The sequence below is a fragment of the Populus euphratica genome, unplaced genomic scaffold (assembly GCF_000495115.2).
Source record: "Populus euphratica unplaced genomic scaffold, PopEup_1.0 scaffold45.1, whole genome shotgun sequence".
NCBI lineage: Eukaryota > Viridiplantae > Streptophyta > Magnoliopsida > Malpighiales > Salicaceae > Populus > Populus euphratica.
Genome location: NW_011499886.1, coordinates 581,190 through 594,645, shown reverse-complemented (window position 1 = coordinate 594,645; position 13,456 = coordinate 581,190). Strand labels below are relative to the sequence as shown.

The 13,456-nt window shown below is 36.1% G+C and overlaps 2 long non-coding RNA genes and 3 pseudogenes across 3 annotated transcripts; 2 read left to right on the top strand and 3 right to left on the bottom strand.

The window, feature by feature from the left end:
• Positions 1–3,033: 3,033 nt before the first annotated feature.
• On the top strand, positions 3,034–10,897 carry LOC105130408 (tRNA (cytosine(34)-C(5))-methyltransferase-like; annotated as a pseudogene).
• LOC105130310 (uncharacterized) lies at positions 4,738–5,907 on the top strand. Of its 2 annotated transcripts, none has more exons than XR_843213.1 (3): positions 4,738–5,398; positions 5,433–5,638; positions 5,825–5,907. It is a non-coding gene; the product is annotated as an uncharacterized LOC105130310 (long non-coding RNA). The 2 variants fall into 2 exon arrangements; XR_843214.1 differs by having other exon boundaries at positions 5,433–5,583; positions 5,825–5,891.
• On the bottom strand, positions 5,659–6,207 carry LOC105130312 (uncharacterized). The gene is made up of 2 exons (XR_843215.1): positions 5,887–6,207; positions 5,659–5,845 (listed from the first exon to the last, which is right to left on the bottom strand). It is a non-coding gene; the product is annotated as an uncharacterized LOC105130312 (long non-coding RNA).
• A 189-nt stretch (positions 10,898–11,086) lies between the features above and the next one.
• On the bottom strand, positions 11,087–13,448 carry LOC105130309 (ras-related protein Rab11D-like; annotated as a pseudogene).
• The window catches only part of LOC105130407 (ras-related protein RABA4a-like), a 4,985-nt pseudogene continuing 4,921 nt past the window's right edge, over positions 13,393–13,456 (bottom strand).

Below are 13,456 nucleotides of genomic sequence, written 5' to 3'. Positions count from 1 at the left end.
ATGTAACCCCCCAATGGCCATCATATAAGCAATCAAGAACTCAAACCTGAAACAAAAAAAAAAAACAAACTCTTTAATCTCAAGTTCTTACCACTTAACCATATAAGCCTCCAGACGTTGTTAACATGGGTGTCTGGGCCAGCTTGCGCGTAGTACAACTAATTCCACGGACCTTGAAGTTAACGACCATGTAAATTTCCAGTGGCCATCATATGAACAACTAAGAACTTAAATAAAAAAAAAAAAAAAAAAAAACTTTTTAATCTCAAATCTTTGCACTTAACCATGTAAGTCTCCGTTCTTGATTGGATTGGCCAGTGGAGCGGTCTTTATTGCATGACATCCCCTTAAGTGTCGAAGGCAGGGGAACAAGATGGAGGCCATTCATCCGAGAGATGTTGACATATGTCATGTCTTGAAGTATTATCATATTATTACAAAAAAAAATATATATATATATATATATATAATAACATAGAGCTTAGAAAACATTCTTCTATATACATATATCATCACGTCTATCTTGAAAGGGTGTGCGTGTAAACATCCCTCCAATATAAACTTTCCTTGCAGCAATCCACTGAATTTATATTACTGTCATTTTTGTTCTTTAGCTAGAAATTTGAGATTTGAAACCCAGCTATTACCTCTTCTTCCCATGTTTTATTGTTATGTTTTATAAAACAAAATAAAAGGTGTAATATCTCACGTTAGGAGATAAAAACTTTGAATTTTTTTTTTATATAAATATACTCATCTTAATTAATAAGACACAATAAAACCTATTTTGAGATTATGTGTGGTTATCAAAAATAAATTCATGAGATTTATGGATCAAATCAGATAAAATCTTGCTAGTGAGATAAGATGTTATATTTGATATTAAAACTTGGCTTATTAGCTATTCGATGGTCTCAATGAGATCATCAGGCTTCTTAAAAAAGATAAATTGTAATATTTCATATCGACATATAAAGACATGAAAGAGGATTTTATATGAGCATGCTCACTATAACTAGTAAGATATATTTTGGGGTTACGTATAATTATCAAAAATAAATTTATAAGGCCTGTGGATTAAAGTAAATAATATCTTAATTGTGTGATTGGATGTTATAAAAATATAAGAAAAATACCCTACATTTAATAAATATAAAAAAATAAAATAAAAAATAAATCATTCGTAATAACATTCTCCAAACTCAAATGCTAAATTCAATACAAAGTAGGTGAGATTACGGGAAATTATGAGAATCCAATGCTCTTAGTTTGATCTCCTTTTCCATTGGAGATTATAGAGTTCTTAGGAGGCTGTGTAAATTAGGAGCTTTTAGAGTAGAAGACAAACCGATTAATTTTTAACTTTCTGGCTGTAAATTATATATTTTAATGTTATCTTTGTTCTTAATTACCTTCGTTAAAACTGGCACGCGCTGTGAAAAAGCTTTAAAAAAATTAAACTCAATCCAAACCAGAATTCAGTCTACCTCCATAAACACTCTTGCAAGCAATATAAAAGAGATGATGTTTCCAATTTGAATTCCACCATTGCCAATCCATCGTGAACCTTGCAAAGAAAAAAAAAATCAAGGAAAAAGACTGCAGGAACAATCCAATCTTCTTTCCTCTTGTGCTAGAATAACCCTTATCCTCGAATGAAATGGAATACACGTCATGTCGATTAAAAAGTAATTAACACGTTAATGACCGAAAGTGTTTGCCGTAAATGGGGTTTGACTTTCTCATATTCTAAGGAATTAAATAGAGTTCAATCCTGTTCATCCTGTTCACCCCTGGGGAGAGGTAAGCACTGTGCAGGAAGCATATATCTTGTGGGGAATAATTCTCTTTAGCCTACCCTTCTTTTTTTTTACTTACTTTGTGGCAGAATCAAACATGCTTTTAGAGAGTCTTAATATTAACAAAACCCATGATCATTGTTTATCAAGATTTTCTTCTTTTTATGGTCGAACAGCAAGTAAAGCTTGAAGAATTTGTTGTCATGTGACAGCAGTGTTCATGGGGTCCTGCTCTTGTATCATGGAATGGTGCTTGTCTGTGAGAAGGGATTCGAAATGCTGTTTTATGCAGTCTGACTCTGCACCCAAATTCCTCTCGAAAAGCTAACAACTTGCCATGGTTCACTGAATATTTCACAATTTACAAGCTACAAAACATTTATTAGTAGTATAGTTCAATTTTGTTTCTTTTTTCTTACAAGTAGACGGCATTCTTCACCAGCATTACTACATTCTCAAACATTTCCTAAATTACTGTTGGGAGTGTGATTGGACTGTACTTTTATAAATTTTTTATTTTTTAAAAAAGCTTTAAATTAATATTTTTTATACTACTAATCTTAAAAATATATGTAAAAAAATATTATTTAATATATTTTAAATATAAATGCAATTTCAAATATACCCTAAGGATCTCAAACACAACTTAAATTCCTTTTTAACATAACCATAGTCAAATTCCAATTAATGCATTTCAATAACTGTGGGCGTGAGATGAATTCATCTACAAGCTGAACATGAACACTCGGTTATCATTATTTTGTGTTGTAAAATTGGACACGCATCAAGGAGGAGATATTAACACCTTTTCAATCCATGTATATACATGCATTCAGAACAATCCTTTCACATTTGTGTAGTGGCCGGTGCTTAGAACAGAACTGTAATTGGACTGCTAGCCCTGGGTAAAAACTGGAAACATCATGGCAATCAAAGTGTTTGCGAACGTAGCTGGTCACGTTTCTTAAAAAATTGATTTTTTTAATATTTCTGAATATTTTTGATGTTTTAATGTCATAATTAAAGTTTTTTTCTAAAAACATATTATTTAAAAATAAAAAATACTTTAAAAAATTATTATTATTATTATTATTATAATACCATGCTTTACAAATCTCGTCAACTTCGGCCCGGAAAAGAAATATGTTAACGGGCTACAATGGGTTCAGAAAGAGACATGAGCGTTGAAAATGGGTTCAGATAGAGACATAAGCATTTAAAATGGGCTATAATAATGGGTTCATTTGTACATTGGGCTAACTCAAAAGCTTTGAAGAGAAAAGGACAGGTCGTTTGTTTGAATCTGAGATTTATTCTGAACTACACGGGTTTGTCTGGAGTAGATGTAATTTTTAAAAAATATATTAAAATATTTTTTTTTCATATTAATATATTAAAACTATTTAAAAATATAAAATAATAATTCAAAAATAGCAGAACAGTAATTCAATTACCGCGCCAAACGGTCCCGAACAACCTTGAACCTGTACAGAAACCTCCAAACGGTCCCGAAACCTAGTCCATTAGCAAGAATCCCAGGCACAGTCGTGTACGGAGATAAACAGCAGAGTATCTTCAACAACAACAACAAAAAAAAAATGGGGAGGGAGAGGAACAGGAAACAGGTTACGAACTCAAAGAAAGCACTTTCGTGATGGCAGAGAGAATGTCTGGAAACGCCACAAATCTGACAGTGCCTCTTCTGATCCCAACAGCAACAGAAACTCTGAGAATAAGACTCATTGGCAGCCTTTTACAACTCAAAATCCTGGCTTTGATGAATACTACAAGGTTACACTTGCTTCTCTTCTGGTTAACAAAGAATGGTCCTTTGTTTGATTTGGTTTCGTGGGGTTTAAGTGATTTTGTATTTGAAATAGGAGCAAGGGATACTGACCAGAAGAATGGGATACCTTTGTGGAATTTCTTAGAACACCCTTGCCTGATGCTTTTAGAATCAATTCAAGGTAAAACTTTGATTTCTTTTGCTATTTGAATTGTTGCTTAATTCTTTGTTTTGGCGCTCTGGGTGTGTTTGTGATTTTTCTTACCTCATGCTATAGCAGCAAAAAGATGTACAGTTAGTATTTTTATTTTTTTTCAAGTTCAAGATGCAAAACTTTGAAGTTAGGAGTTAGGGGTGAAGAGGTTGGACTTTTGCAGTTGTTGATGCTGTCAGCAACAACAGACTAGCCAGGATAGGTAAGAATTGTACAAACACATGAGATGAATCTCCCGATATAGGGTTGCTATTCAGTGCTGTTTTACATGAATTGGATGTGATTAGGTCGATGAAGAATTTAGATGCTGATTTTAGCAATGCAAGTAAAACTAGACATCCTTTTCAATTGGAGGCTGCTTTAGGGATTGAAGGAAGACGGGGGATGTAGACTGTGATTGGGCAATAAAAATATGGTCCTGGGAAAAGAATGAAATGGCGGGAAATGATATTTGTGGTATAAGGTCCATTTTCCCCTCGAGTTTTTGATTGAATTAAGATTCTGCATGTTGGACATCTGCAATTACAAGCATAGGGACTACATCTGGAGGGTTTATCTATGAGTTCTCCTGTGTTCTTCCTACCTTCTTCCTTAACTTTAGCCTTAAAACTGCATATTACAGCATGGGAAAAAGTTATCAACCTTGTGATTTTTCTTTTTCTTCAATTTTGCAGAAGCCAGTTTTGTGAAGATATCAAATCGCAGCTTGAGAATGACTTTATGAATTCTCTAAAAGCAGAGTTAACCTGTATTTATCTATATTGAAACTATAACACCTTTGATGATTACGTTGTCAAATGCTGGTTTTTACAGATGATAGCCTACTGTTTTTTTTCCCCGAATTTTTTGTCATTTTTCTACAGACCACTTATGGTGATGAAGTGGAGGCTATCAGACCATTGCCTTGGTACCCTGATAATCTTGCTTGGCATTCAAATTGCAATTTCTGATTGTAAATCACGGGTTGTTCAAGTGCTGTTGTGAACTTGTTATCTTTTCTATTGAACTAATACAATTATCTGATAATGCTGACATTTGCTTAATTCTGCTCTTCCCTTTCTTATTTCTGGACATCTGTTATACAGAAGGTTTTACATCTAATTTATCTTCTTCTATCTTCAGTTGCTTACAATTGACCTGTGCAATGCATTCATTATACTTGCTAATGCTGAAGTATACTATGCCATAAACGATTTCCTACCAATAATATCCAGTTAATTTATATTTTTCCTATAGAGAAATGGAATTATTGCTATCATATTTCTCTGGATCTTGGAAAACACCTTAAACATTTTTTTTATGTATTTCTGAGAATCAATCTAGTTGTCTTCCATGTTTTTTCATTTAGAATCAAGATATTCCAACCATTTTCAATATATAAAATTTCCTGTGGGCAAAAATGCTTTATGTTCTTTGAAATTTTCATGCCTAATTTTATATGGTAGCTGTTTGGAGAAATGGCTTTCCCTTTTTGACGAATGATTTTTTTTTTTTGGTTTTCCATGGAAAAGAAAAATTAGAGAGGGAGATTGCAAATGGAAGAGGATTTTTTACTACCAACTTGCATATGATTTGTTGATTTTCATATTTAGGGCTTACATTATGTGTGAGCTTTTTCATATTTAGGGCTTACATTATGTGTGAATATGTGTGAGCTGTTGATTTTGGTTTCTTTCTCTTTGTTTAACAAATGGTGATTCTGATATAATTGTTTCAGATTCCATGCGTTCTTAAAGCTAGAAAATGAAATTGGAAACATCACCAGACAGGAGGCTGTCAGCATGGTGGGGGCAAGTCTACTTTCGGGTTTATATAATGATTTTCCTACCTGGTGGAATGGTTTGTTTTTTTTTTTTCAATTCACATTCTGCTCAATTGTATTACTTGTTTCATTTTGCTTGATCATCTCTTTACCCTGAATTGTATCAGTACTTGGAAAATCCTATTTGATTCACTTCGTTTTAATGTTAGAATGAGAAATTGATTCTTTATTACTAATACAGTAATACTAATTTACTTGTCTAGGTTATAGCTAATGATCTGGATGTCCAGAGATGTAATCTTCTCATCCATCAAACAAAAAGAATGTGCACTGCCAACTTGATAGTCACAAATAATGAAGCTCAGCACTTCCCTGGGTGCCGCTCGGACAAAAATGGCCCTAAAGCTTCTGAAATGAAATTCGAACCACATATTAGTCAGCTTCTCTTTGATCGAGTGTTGTGTGATGTTCCCTGTAGTGGGGATGGTACCCTCCGCAAGGCTCCAGATATGTGGAGGAAATGGCGGGGATAGTTTCTCATTTTTTATGTTTCACTAGCTTGCAGAGTGGATTATATTTGTTTTCCCCTCTAACACAGGAATCCAGGAAAGGGCAATGGGCTCCATTGTCTGCAAATTCAGATAGCGTTGCGAGGCACCTTAATGAAATACCTCATATTGACATTTCCTTGCAATTTCAAAACCATAGCTTTTAGGCTCGTTTTAGCTGATAATTTGTTTCTCATAATAGCATATTAATTCAAATTTCATATTTTCTACTTCTGTGGTTTCTAGATTAATGATTATAAATATTAGAGCAACCAACAGAAGCACTAGTCCTCCTTCTGACCGTCCTGGAAGTTTACTGGTTGATGGTTGTCAATTTCAAACCCCGAAGGCTTATCTGGATGTAGGACAGAGTTGTCTAATCTGCTCACTTGTGTTAATATGGTGTGCTAGAGCCAGACAATCAGGGATTTCAAGGCTTTGACTTTGAAAAGAGTTGGCATGGGGCTTTTAGCGTAAATAGCATTTGAATTGGGTGAGATTTCAGGGCAACACAAAGGTTATATTTGAAGAATTTGGTTTCCTAGAAGTTTATGGTAGCTGCAGAATTAGGTTTCCTAGCATTTGGAGACAATCAGGGATTTCAAGGCTTTGACTTTGAAAAGAGTTGGCATGGGGCTTTTAGCGTAAATAGCATTTGAATTGGGTGAGATTTCAGGGCAACATGAAGGTTAGATTTGAAGAATTTGGTTTCTTGGAAGTTTATGGTAGCTGCAGAAGTAGGTTTCCTAGCATTTGGTGAGTTGGAGAGAAAACAAGGGAATAATGGTGGTATCTAATATAATAATGGGGTGAAACTTGGGATTGATGATAACAGGAGATGACAAAATTTGGTGCCTTTCTGGAGTGTGGATTGGATGCTGCAGTATATATCCTTAGAGAAAGATGGAAGAATAAGTGTAAAAACAAGAGATAAGGAGAGGGCAACATGCCCTGCGGTAGCCAAAAAGCACAAGCCCGTTTCCCAAAGTTTAATGAGATGCTAATAGAAAGTCTAGGAACTCTCTGTTGCCTTGTAAGGACTGCTGCAAACTAATTTGAACTCTAGAAAAATAGAAATAAGATTGTTCAACTCGAGATTGTCTAGGAGATTTACCTAATACCCACTTTGTCGTAGGGAATTGAAGAAGTTGCAGCAATTGTGATGCTCTCCTGCTCAAGAGGTTGTGCATTTTTCCAGAAATAAAATCTCAAACTAAGTACTTTAACCCACACATTAAGGCTGACACAACCTAGAAAAATGCCTTTATTTCATGTTGCAATGTCCTCACGTAAGAACAGAGAGTTAATGAAATTAACCTACATGATAAAACTAGTAGATCTCTTATCCCATGGCTGCATCTTCACTGCATTGGAAGTTAGAACAATCAGCTTGTGGCCCAGAAAGCGTATGGTGACCCTTACTGACAATGTCCTGTCAAAAATCAGCAACATTTATATGTATTGCTGGCTCACATAACAGTTTGCATTAACTTTGTCAGTCGAATACATGGATTGGTTTCAATTAGAGCTGCACACCAACTAGATTTAATACACATAATATTGTAATGCACAGGCATTTCATTGCTCAAAGTTGATGGAAGAATGGTGTGCTCGACCTGCTCAACGAAATCAGTTGAAAATGAGGCTGTGGTATCCGAGGTAATCTCTCAGCCATTCTCAAGTACATCACCATTAGACTTCTTTGTTGAAGGTTTTTTTCTTAAAAAAATAACAATAATAATTCTCAATGTTGTTTAAATTTAGTATCATGCCTGTTTTTCTTTAGATTATATGGAAATGTGGAGGGTCTGTTGAACTTGTTGACGTCTCCAGGGAACCTTCCTCAACTTGTTCGTCGGCCTGGTGTCAGAAAATGGAAGGTATGTTATTCCTGCCGTGTCCATTTACTATGGAAGCCTTAATAGGCTAGTAATACAGATCTTAAAAGGATATTTTTCATAGTTCCTGTGCCAATGCTACTTTATTTCCATGATTGATCATTTGTTCTCCGTTTCTCAGACATTCTGAAGTTAAGCATATTCATCTCGCTTTGGATGTTGTCAATAGAATGATCAGTTGCGAGTAAAGCCAAAGAAAATTGCTTTGACATGAAGTTTAGAGGAGTTTATGCTACTATTTCCTTTGTTTTTTGATGCTGGGTTAGGATTTTATATTTGAGTGCTCTCAAATACTGTCACCATCTGAGAAGGATATCCGTTCTCTTTTGGTTTGTCTTTTGTCTAATGTTCTCCCTACTAAAGGCATAGCTGGGTTTTGTTCAATATGTCAGTTAGCCAGCTTTTGCCCTGTTCTAAGAAAAAAAGTGTGTTATTAGGAAGCAAGGTGTTTAATATTGGGGTTGTGACTGGTTTTGGATGAAATTGTTCAATGGGCAGTTGTTTAGCATTTTACACTCAAGTTCTGCTCTCAATTTCTTGATTGTATATGGTATAATTCATGTTCTCTGGGGTCTACAGGTACGTGACAAAGATCTCTGGTTAGCTTCCCACAAAGATGTCTCCAAATTCCACAGATATCATATACTTCCCAGCATGTTTCCTTCAGACAAAAGCTACAGTGCCCCAGCCAAAAAGGGCCTTGGGCAAGAGAATGGTCAAAGTGTGAATTCTGAAGATGGGCTTCGGCCAATGGAGGGCGCTTCCACTGAAGATTTGATTGAGGAAGTTTCTGATCTCGTCCTGGAACGCTGTATTAGGATAGTGCCTCTTTATCAGAACAGTGGGGCCTTTTTCATTGCTGTCCTCCTGAAATTCTCTCCCTTACCAGGTGAATTTTAGTGTTATTGATGCATCGTATTATTATAAAGAATCTGAGCAGTTAATGTTGAGAATAAGGGTAGGCTAGTTGGACCTTGTAGCCAGTAATGGTTACTCCTAATCCCCGCAGTTTCCTGTGTTCTGAAGATGGTGCTCCTTTGCTTATGTCACTTTCGTCTCATCTCCCCCTTGCAAAATGCTTGATCAGTACTTGAAATAAATGATGACTCCAACCTATTTTGAAGGATGTCTGTCACTTTTTTCTCTTGCTTTGCATGTTGGGCATTCATAGTATTATATCAAATCATTCATAGTATTATATCAAATTCATGATTTTCCTGCAGCCTTTCAGAAGAAACCCAGTAAGAAAAAGCGTTTGTTCAAGAACACTATACTGCAGGGAAAATTATCGAATCAGGTTTCTGCAGAAAATAGTGGGATGGAGCCGGACTCCATAGATGCTGCTGTAGAAAAAAATTATGAATTAGCCTCGGAGGCAGATTTAATTGTCAATGAGCCAGATGAAGCTGCAATGGAACCTGATCTTTCTAATATATCTGACCAAAATGATTCAGAGGAAGCCCAAGCTCTAATTAATGGGGAAACTGATTCAGGGAAGGCTGTATGGAAGAGAAAGTTGCAAACTCAAGGAAAATGGAAAGGGGTGGACCCTGTTCTTTTCTTTAGAGGTGAAGCTATTATCAATAGCATAAAGATGTTCTATGGGATTGATGATTCATTTCCTTTTGATGGCCACTTAATCTCAAGAAAGAGTGACAAGAAACATGTGAAGAGAATTTTCTATGTCTCGAAGTCGGTTAAGAATGTCCATGCGTTAAATTTTCGTGTTGGCCAACAACTTAAGATAGCATATATCGGCCTGAAGATGTTTGTAAGTATATCTTCAAGCTATTTTGGTAGTATTGTTTTCTTTATATTCTTTTTCCTTTCAGAGGTCGCAGCCTCGGCCTTGGCATTTCCACCATTCCCTCTCTTCTCTGGCCTGTTAGTGCTGTCTCACGTTGGATTGACCGGCTCCAAAGTTTCTTTCTTACAAGACCACAACCCTGTGCCATGACCTACATTGCTAGAGTGCAGTTCTTTTATATGTTTCTTTTCACCCAAAAAAGGTTGTTGCCTAGGTTGATGTAACAGAGAGTTGTTCATTTCTTAATTGCTTACACTTTTTCATTTCTTTTTTTCAAAAGAGCGACAAACTTCAAGAGAAGGTACTTCTACCCCATGTGCATTCAGGATATCTGCCGGTAAGTCTTCCGCACATCACCAAGCAGAACCTATAAACATCCCTGGTGGATTTCAAGCATTTGTGGCAGTATAAAGCAATCAAATTCGCAGACTTTGTTGATGCTGAGTTTGGTGAGAAGGCATCAAAGCTTATGATGGGTTGTTGCGTAATAGTTATGCGAGGTATGTAGCAGTACCTAACATGTTTGGATTATTAGTGGATAAACGTGTATTCACCATTTACGACATTGTTTTGATTGCAGACAGCAAAGCCATGTCAGATCCTACCAAGGCGGATGCTATTGGCCGCTGGAAAGGTAGATCCAATCTGAGCGTGATGGTCACTGCAATTGACTGCCAAAAATGACTAGACCATAGAAGAAGAGCAGAAAAGAAAAACAAAAGGGATAAAAAGCTGATGTGGGGGAGATGAGGGAAAGGTGTAGAACTTACCCACTTGGCTGAATGCTAAAACGTTATCATCTCTAGTCCAAGGGCTGAGAATAGGCACATCCACTTCCAGTTGTTGCAACCTTTTGTTCAGAATTGGGAACCACTGCTAAAAAGCCTCTCAAGTAACACAGAACTGCCATAAACCTTTTCACTTCCACCTTCCATTACTGCACTACAGAAATTCAAAGCGCCGGTATAAAAGGTATTCAAAACATTCAACGAAAATACAAACCTTTTCTTTTCGAGAACTTGATTGAGAGAACATGCGACTCAGCTTCACCTCGAAATAAAAACCAACAACAGCTAAAGCAAGTTAATCAGATTTTAAATTTGTTTTTTTTTTAATTATCGGTTTAAATTTTATAAATTTTAAAATTATTAAAAATTTATATAATTATTAACTTTAAAATATATAAAATTAATTGAAAAATAAATTCATCGCACGTTCAAAATAAAAAATCGCTATCGTAGACAAATTAAAGCAAAATTAAAGCGAAGCATGCAGTTTCCAAGCCATTTCCGCACAACACTAATTCAAAGCAGGGGTACACATGGTATTCAAAACAGCCCGTGATAATACAAACCTTTTTTTCGAGAATGAGATTGAGAGGATAACATGCGACTCAGATTCACCTCAAAATGAGAAAGTAGTCAGCTGCTAATGCAAACTAAACTATAAGAAGGTAAGATTTACAAATAAATACATCACGCCTTTCAAAACAAAATTGCTGTTGGAAGCACATTCAAGAGAAGCATGCAGTTTCAAAGGCAGGACTGATCAAATCAAAATTGACTTTATCTACAACACTTGCTCTTTGCTGGAATTTCTTGTTCAGGGCATGGAATGATGATCTTCTTGCTGGACAAGGATGCTGTGTTACCATTGCTTTGATTTTCACCAGCAATCAGGTTCTTGTTTACAATGTTGAAGATCTCTGTCAACACAGTCATAAAGGCGCTCTCAACATTAGTTGCTTGCAATGCTGAGGTCTCCAGGAAGAATAGTCCTTCCTTCTGAGCAAATTCATTAGCATCCTCAGTGGGTACGGCCCACTGGTCCTCAAGATCACTTTTGTTCCCAATCAAAATGATAACTATGTTCTTGTCAGCATGGTTTCGCAGCTCTTCCAGCCAGCGTGGTATGTGATCAAATGTCTAGCGTTTGGTTATGTCATACACCAGCATTGCCCCAACAGCACCCCTGTAGTATGCACTTGTGACTGCTCTGTACCTGCTCATTGAACCACATGAGCAGAGAAGAAATCAATATTCATGAATTATAAAATTGTAATATCTATTCTATGCAATGAAATACAGTATCCTTTTCTTCCCAAATTAAGAACACAACAATATGGAATTTTGTGTTAAAGCACATAGAGTAAGATCTCATAAAGCGCCTGTGTTTTTTTCCCTTTTTCTCATAGCAAAAAAAACAAAAAAAAATTGCCAGCCTGGATCCCAAAGATTCTTAACGACAGTATCTGGTCATTAAATATGATGTCCGTCTCTGCGCACCTTAATATATACAGAATATATTTCAGGAATTGTTCCAAGCTATGTCATAGCTCCAAAGATAATATAAGATTAAAGATCTTTCTCGTTCAACAATGAAGTTTTAAGCACTAAAAGAAGATTTAAACATAACCTTACAATATATTGAAATTCCTCGGAATTGCGCAAAGTTCTTTGTAACTCCTAAATTCTCGATGCTCTAACAACTTTATATCAACTAATACGAAAAATAATGAGGCTTAGAACAGTCTATATAGTGGAAGACAAAACCCCACAATAGATATGTTATTCTTTGAGGATGAATAAAAGAATAGCGACATAAGCCGGATCCACTTCCTAGGCCGAAAGCAGCTTTAAGAAAAATAAATAATTCTTCTTTCATCAAGAATCAAACGAAAGGCCATCTTTTCTCCAGCCAAAACATCAGCACTGTAAACATGAGAATTTAAATCCTCACCCAATAGAACCACCAAAAAAGGCAATAGAGGTGGCCAAAGAAGATATAGAAAAGCTAATAATGTAGCAAAACTTTTCAACCGGCACTTTATATGCAAGGAAAAGTGTTAATTTTAAGGGCCAGCAATAGCGAGTGCTGACCCGAAGACACATCACCCATTACAGCTTGACAGAGTCAAGAATCTAGATCTACCTTAACATGTGTCACCATGAACAGCCTCATATCCAGCATGATCACATTATATCAATTCATATACATATCCATACTTATACCACAAACTTCAAACCGGATCAATTCGCATCCAGAAGTCTGACATTCACTAATCAAAAACTACAAACAGGCTGCAATCCAATCAATGACGGAAAAACAAAGAAAAGCAAGAAAAAAACAACTAAGCATACTAGCATATTATCAATGACGAAAAAACCATATCACATCCACAGTTTTAGACCAAACAAAAGCATAGGAATGACGAAGCTATTCTTAGCATTCCTCGTTGAAGCAAAAAAAAAAAACAGGGAGGGTATCTGAAAGAAAGAATAGTTACCGTTCTTGATCAGCAGTATCCCAGATCTGGACCTTGACACTCTTATGATCAATAACTAAAGTCTGAGTTTGAAAATAAACACCAATAGTAGCTTTAGAGTCAAGACTAAACTCGTTTCTAGCGAATCGAGCAAGCATTTGTGATTTCCCATCTGCTGAGTCCCCTATCGACACCACCTTAAATACATAGTCTATCTTTTGGCTCGCATCTCCATGTCCACCCCCACTATCCATTTTCTCATCCTCTCAACTCTCTCCAAATGGGTTTCCTTTGCTTCTTCTAAAGGAAAGGGTCATGCGCGCTGTGCTATCTTAGTAGGAGTGTATGCTTTGCTTGCTACTGTGTTCTGTAGGGAA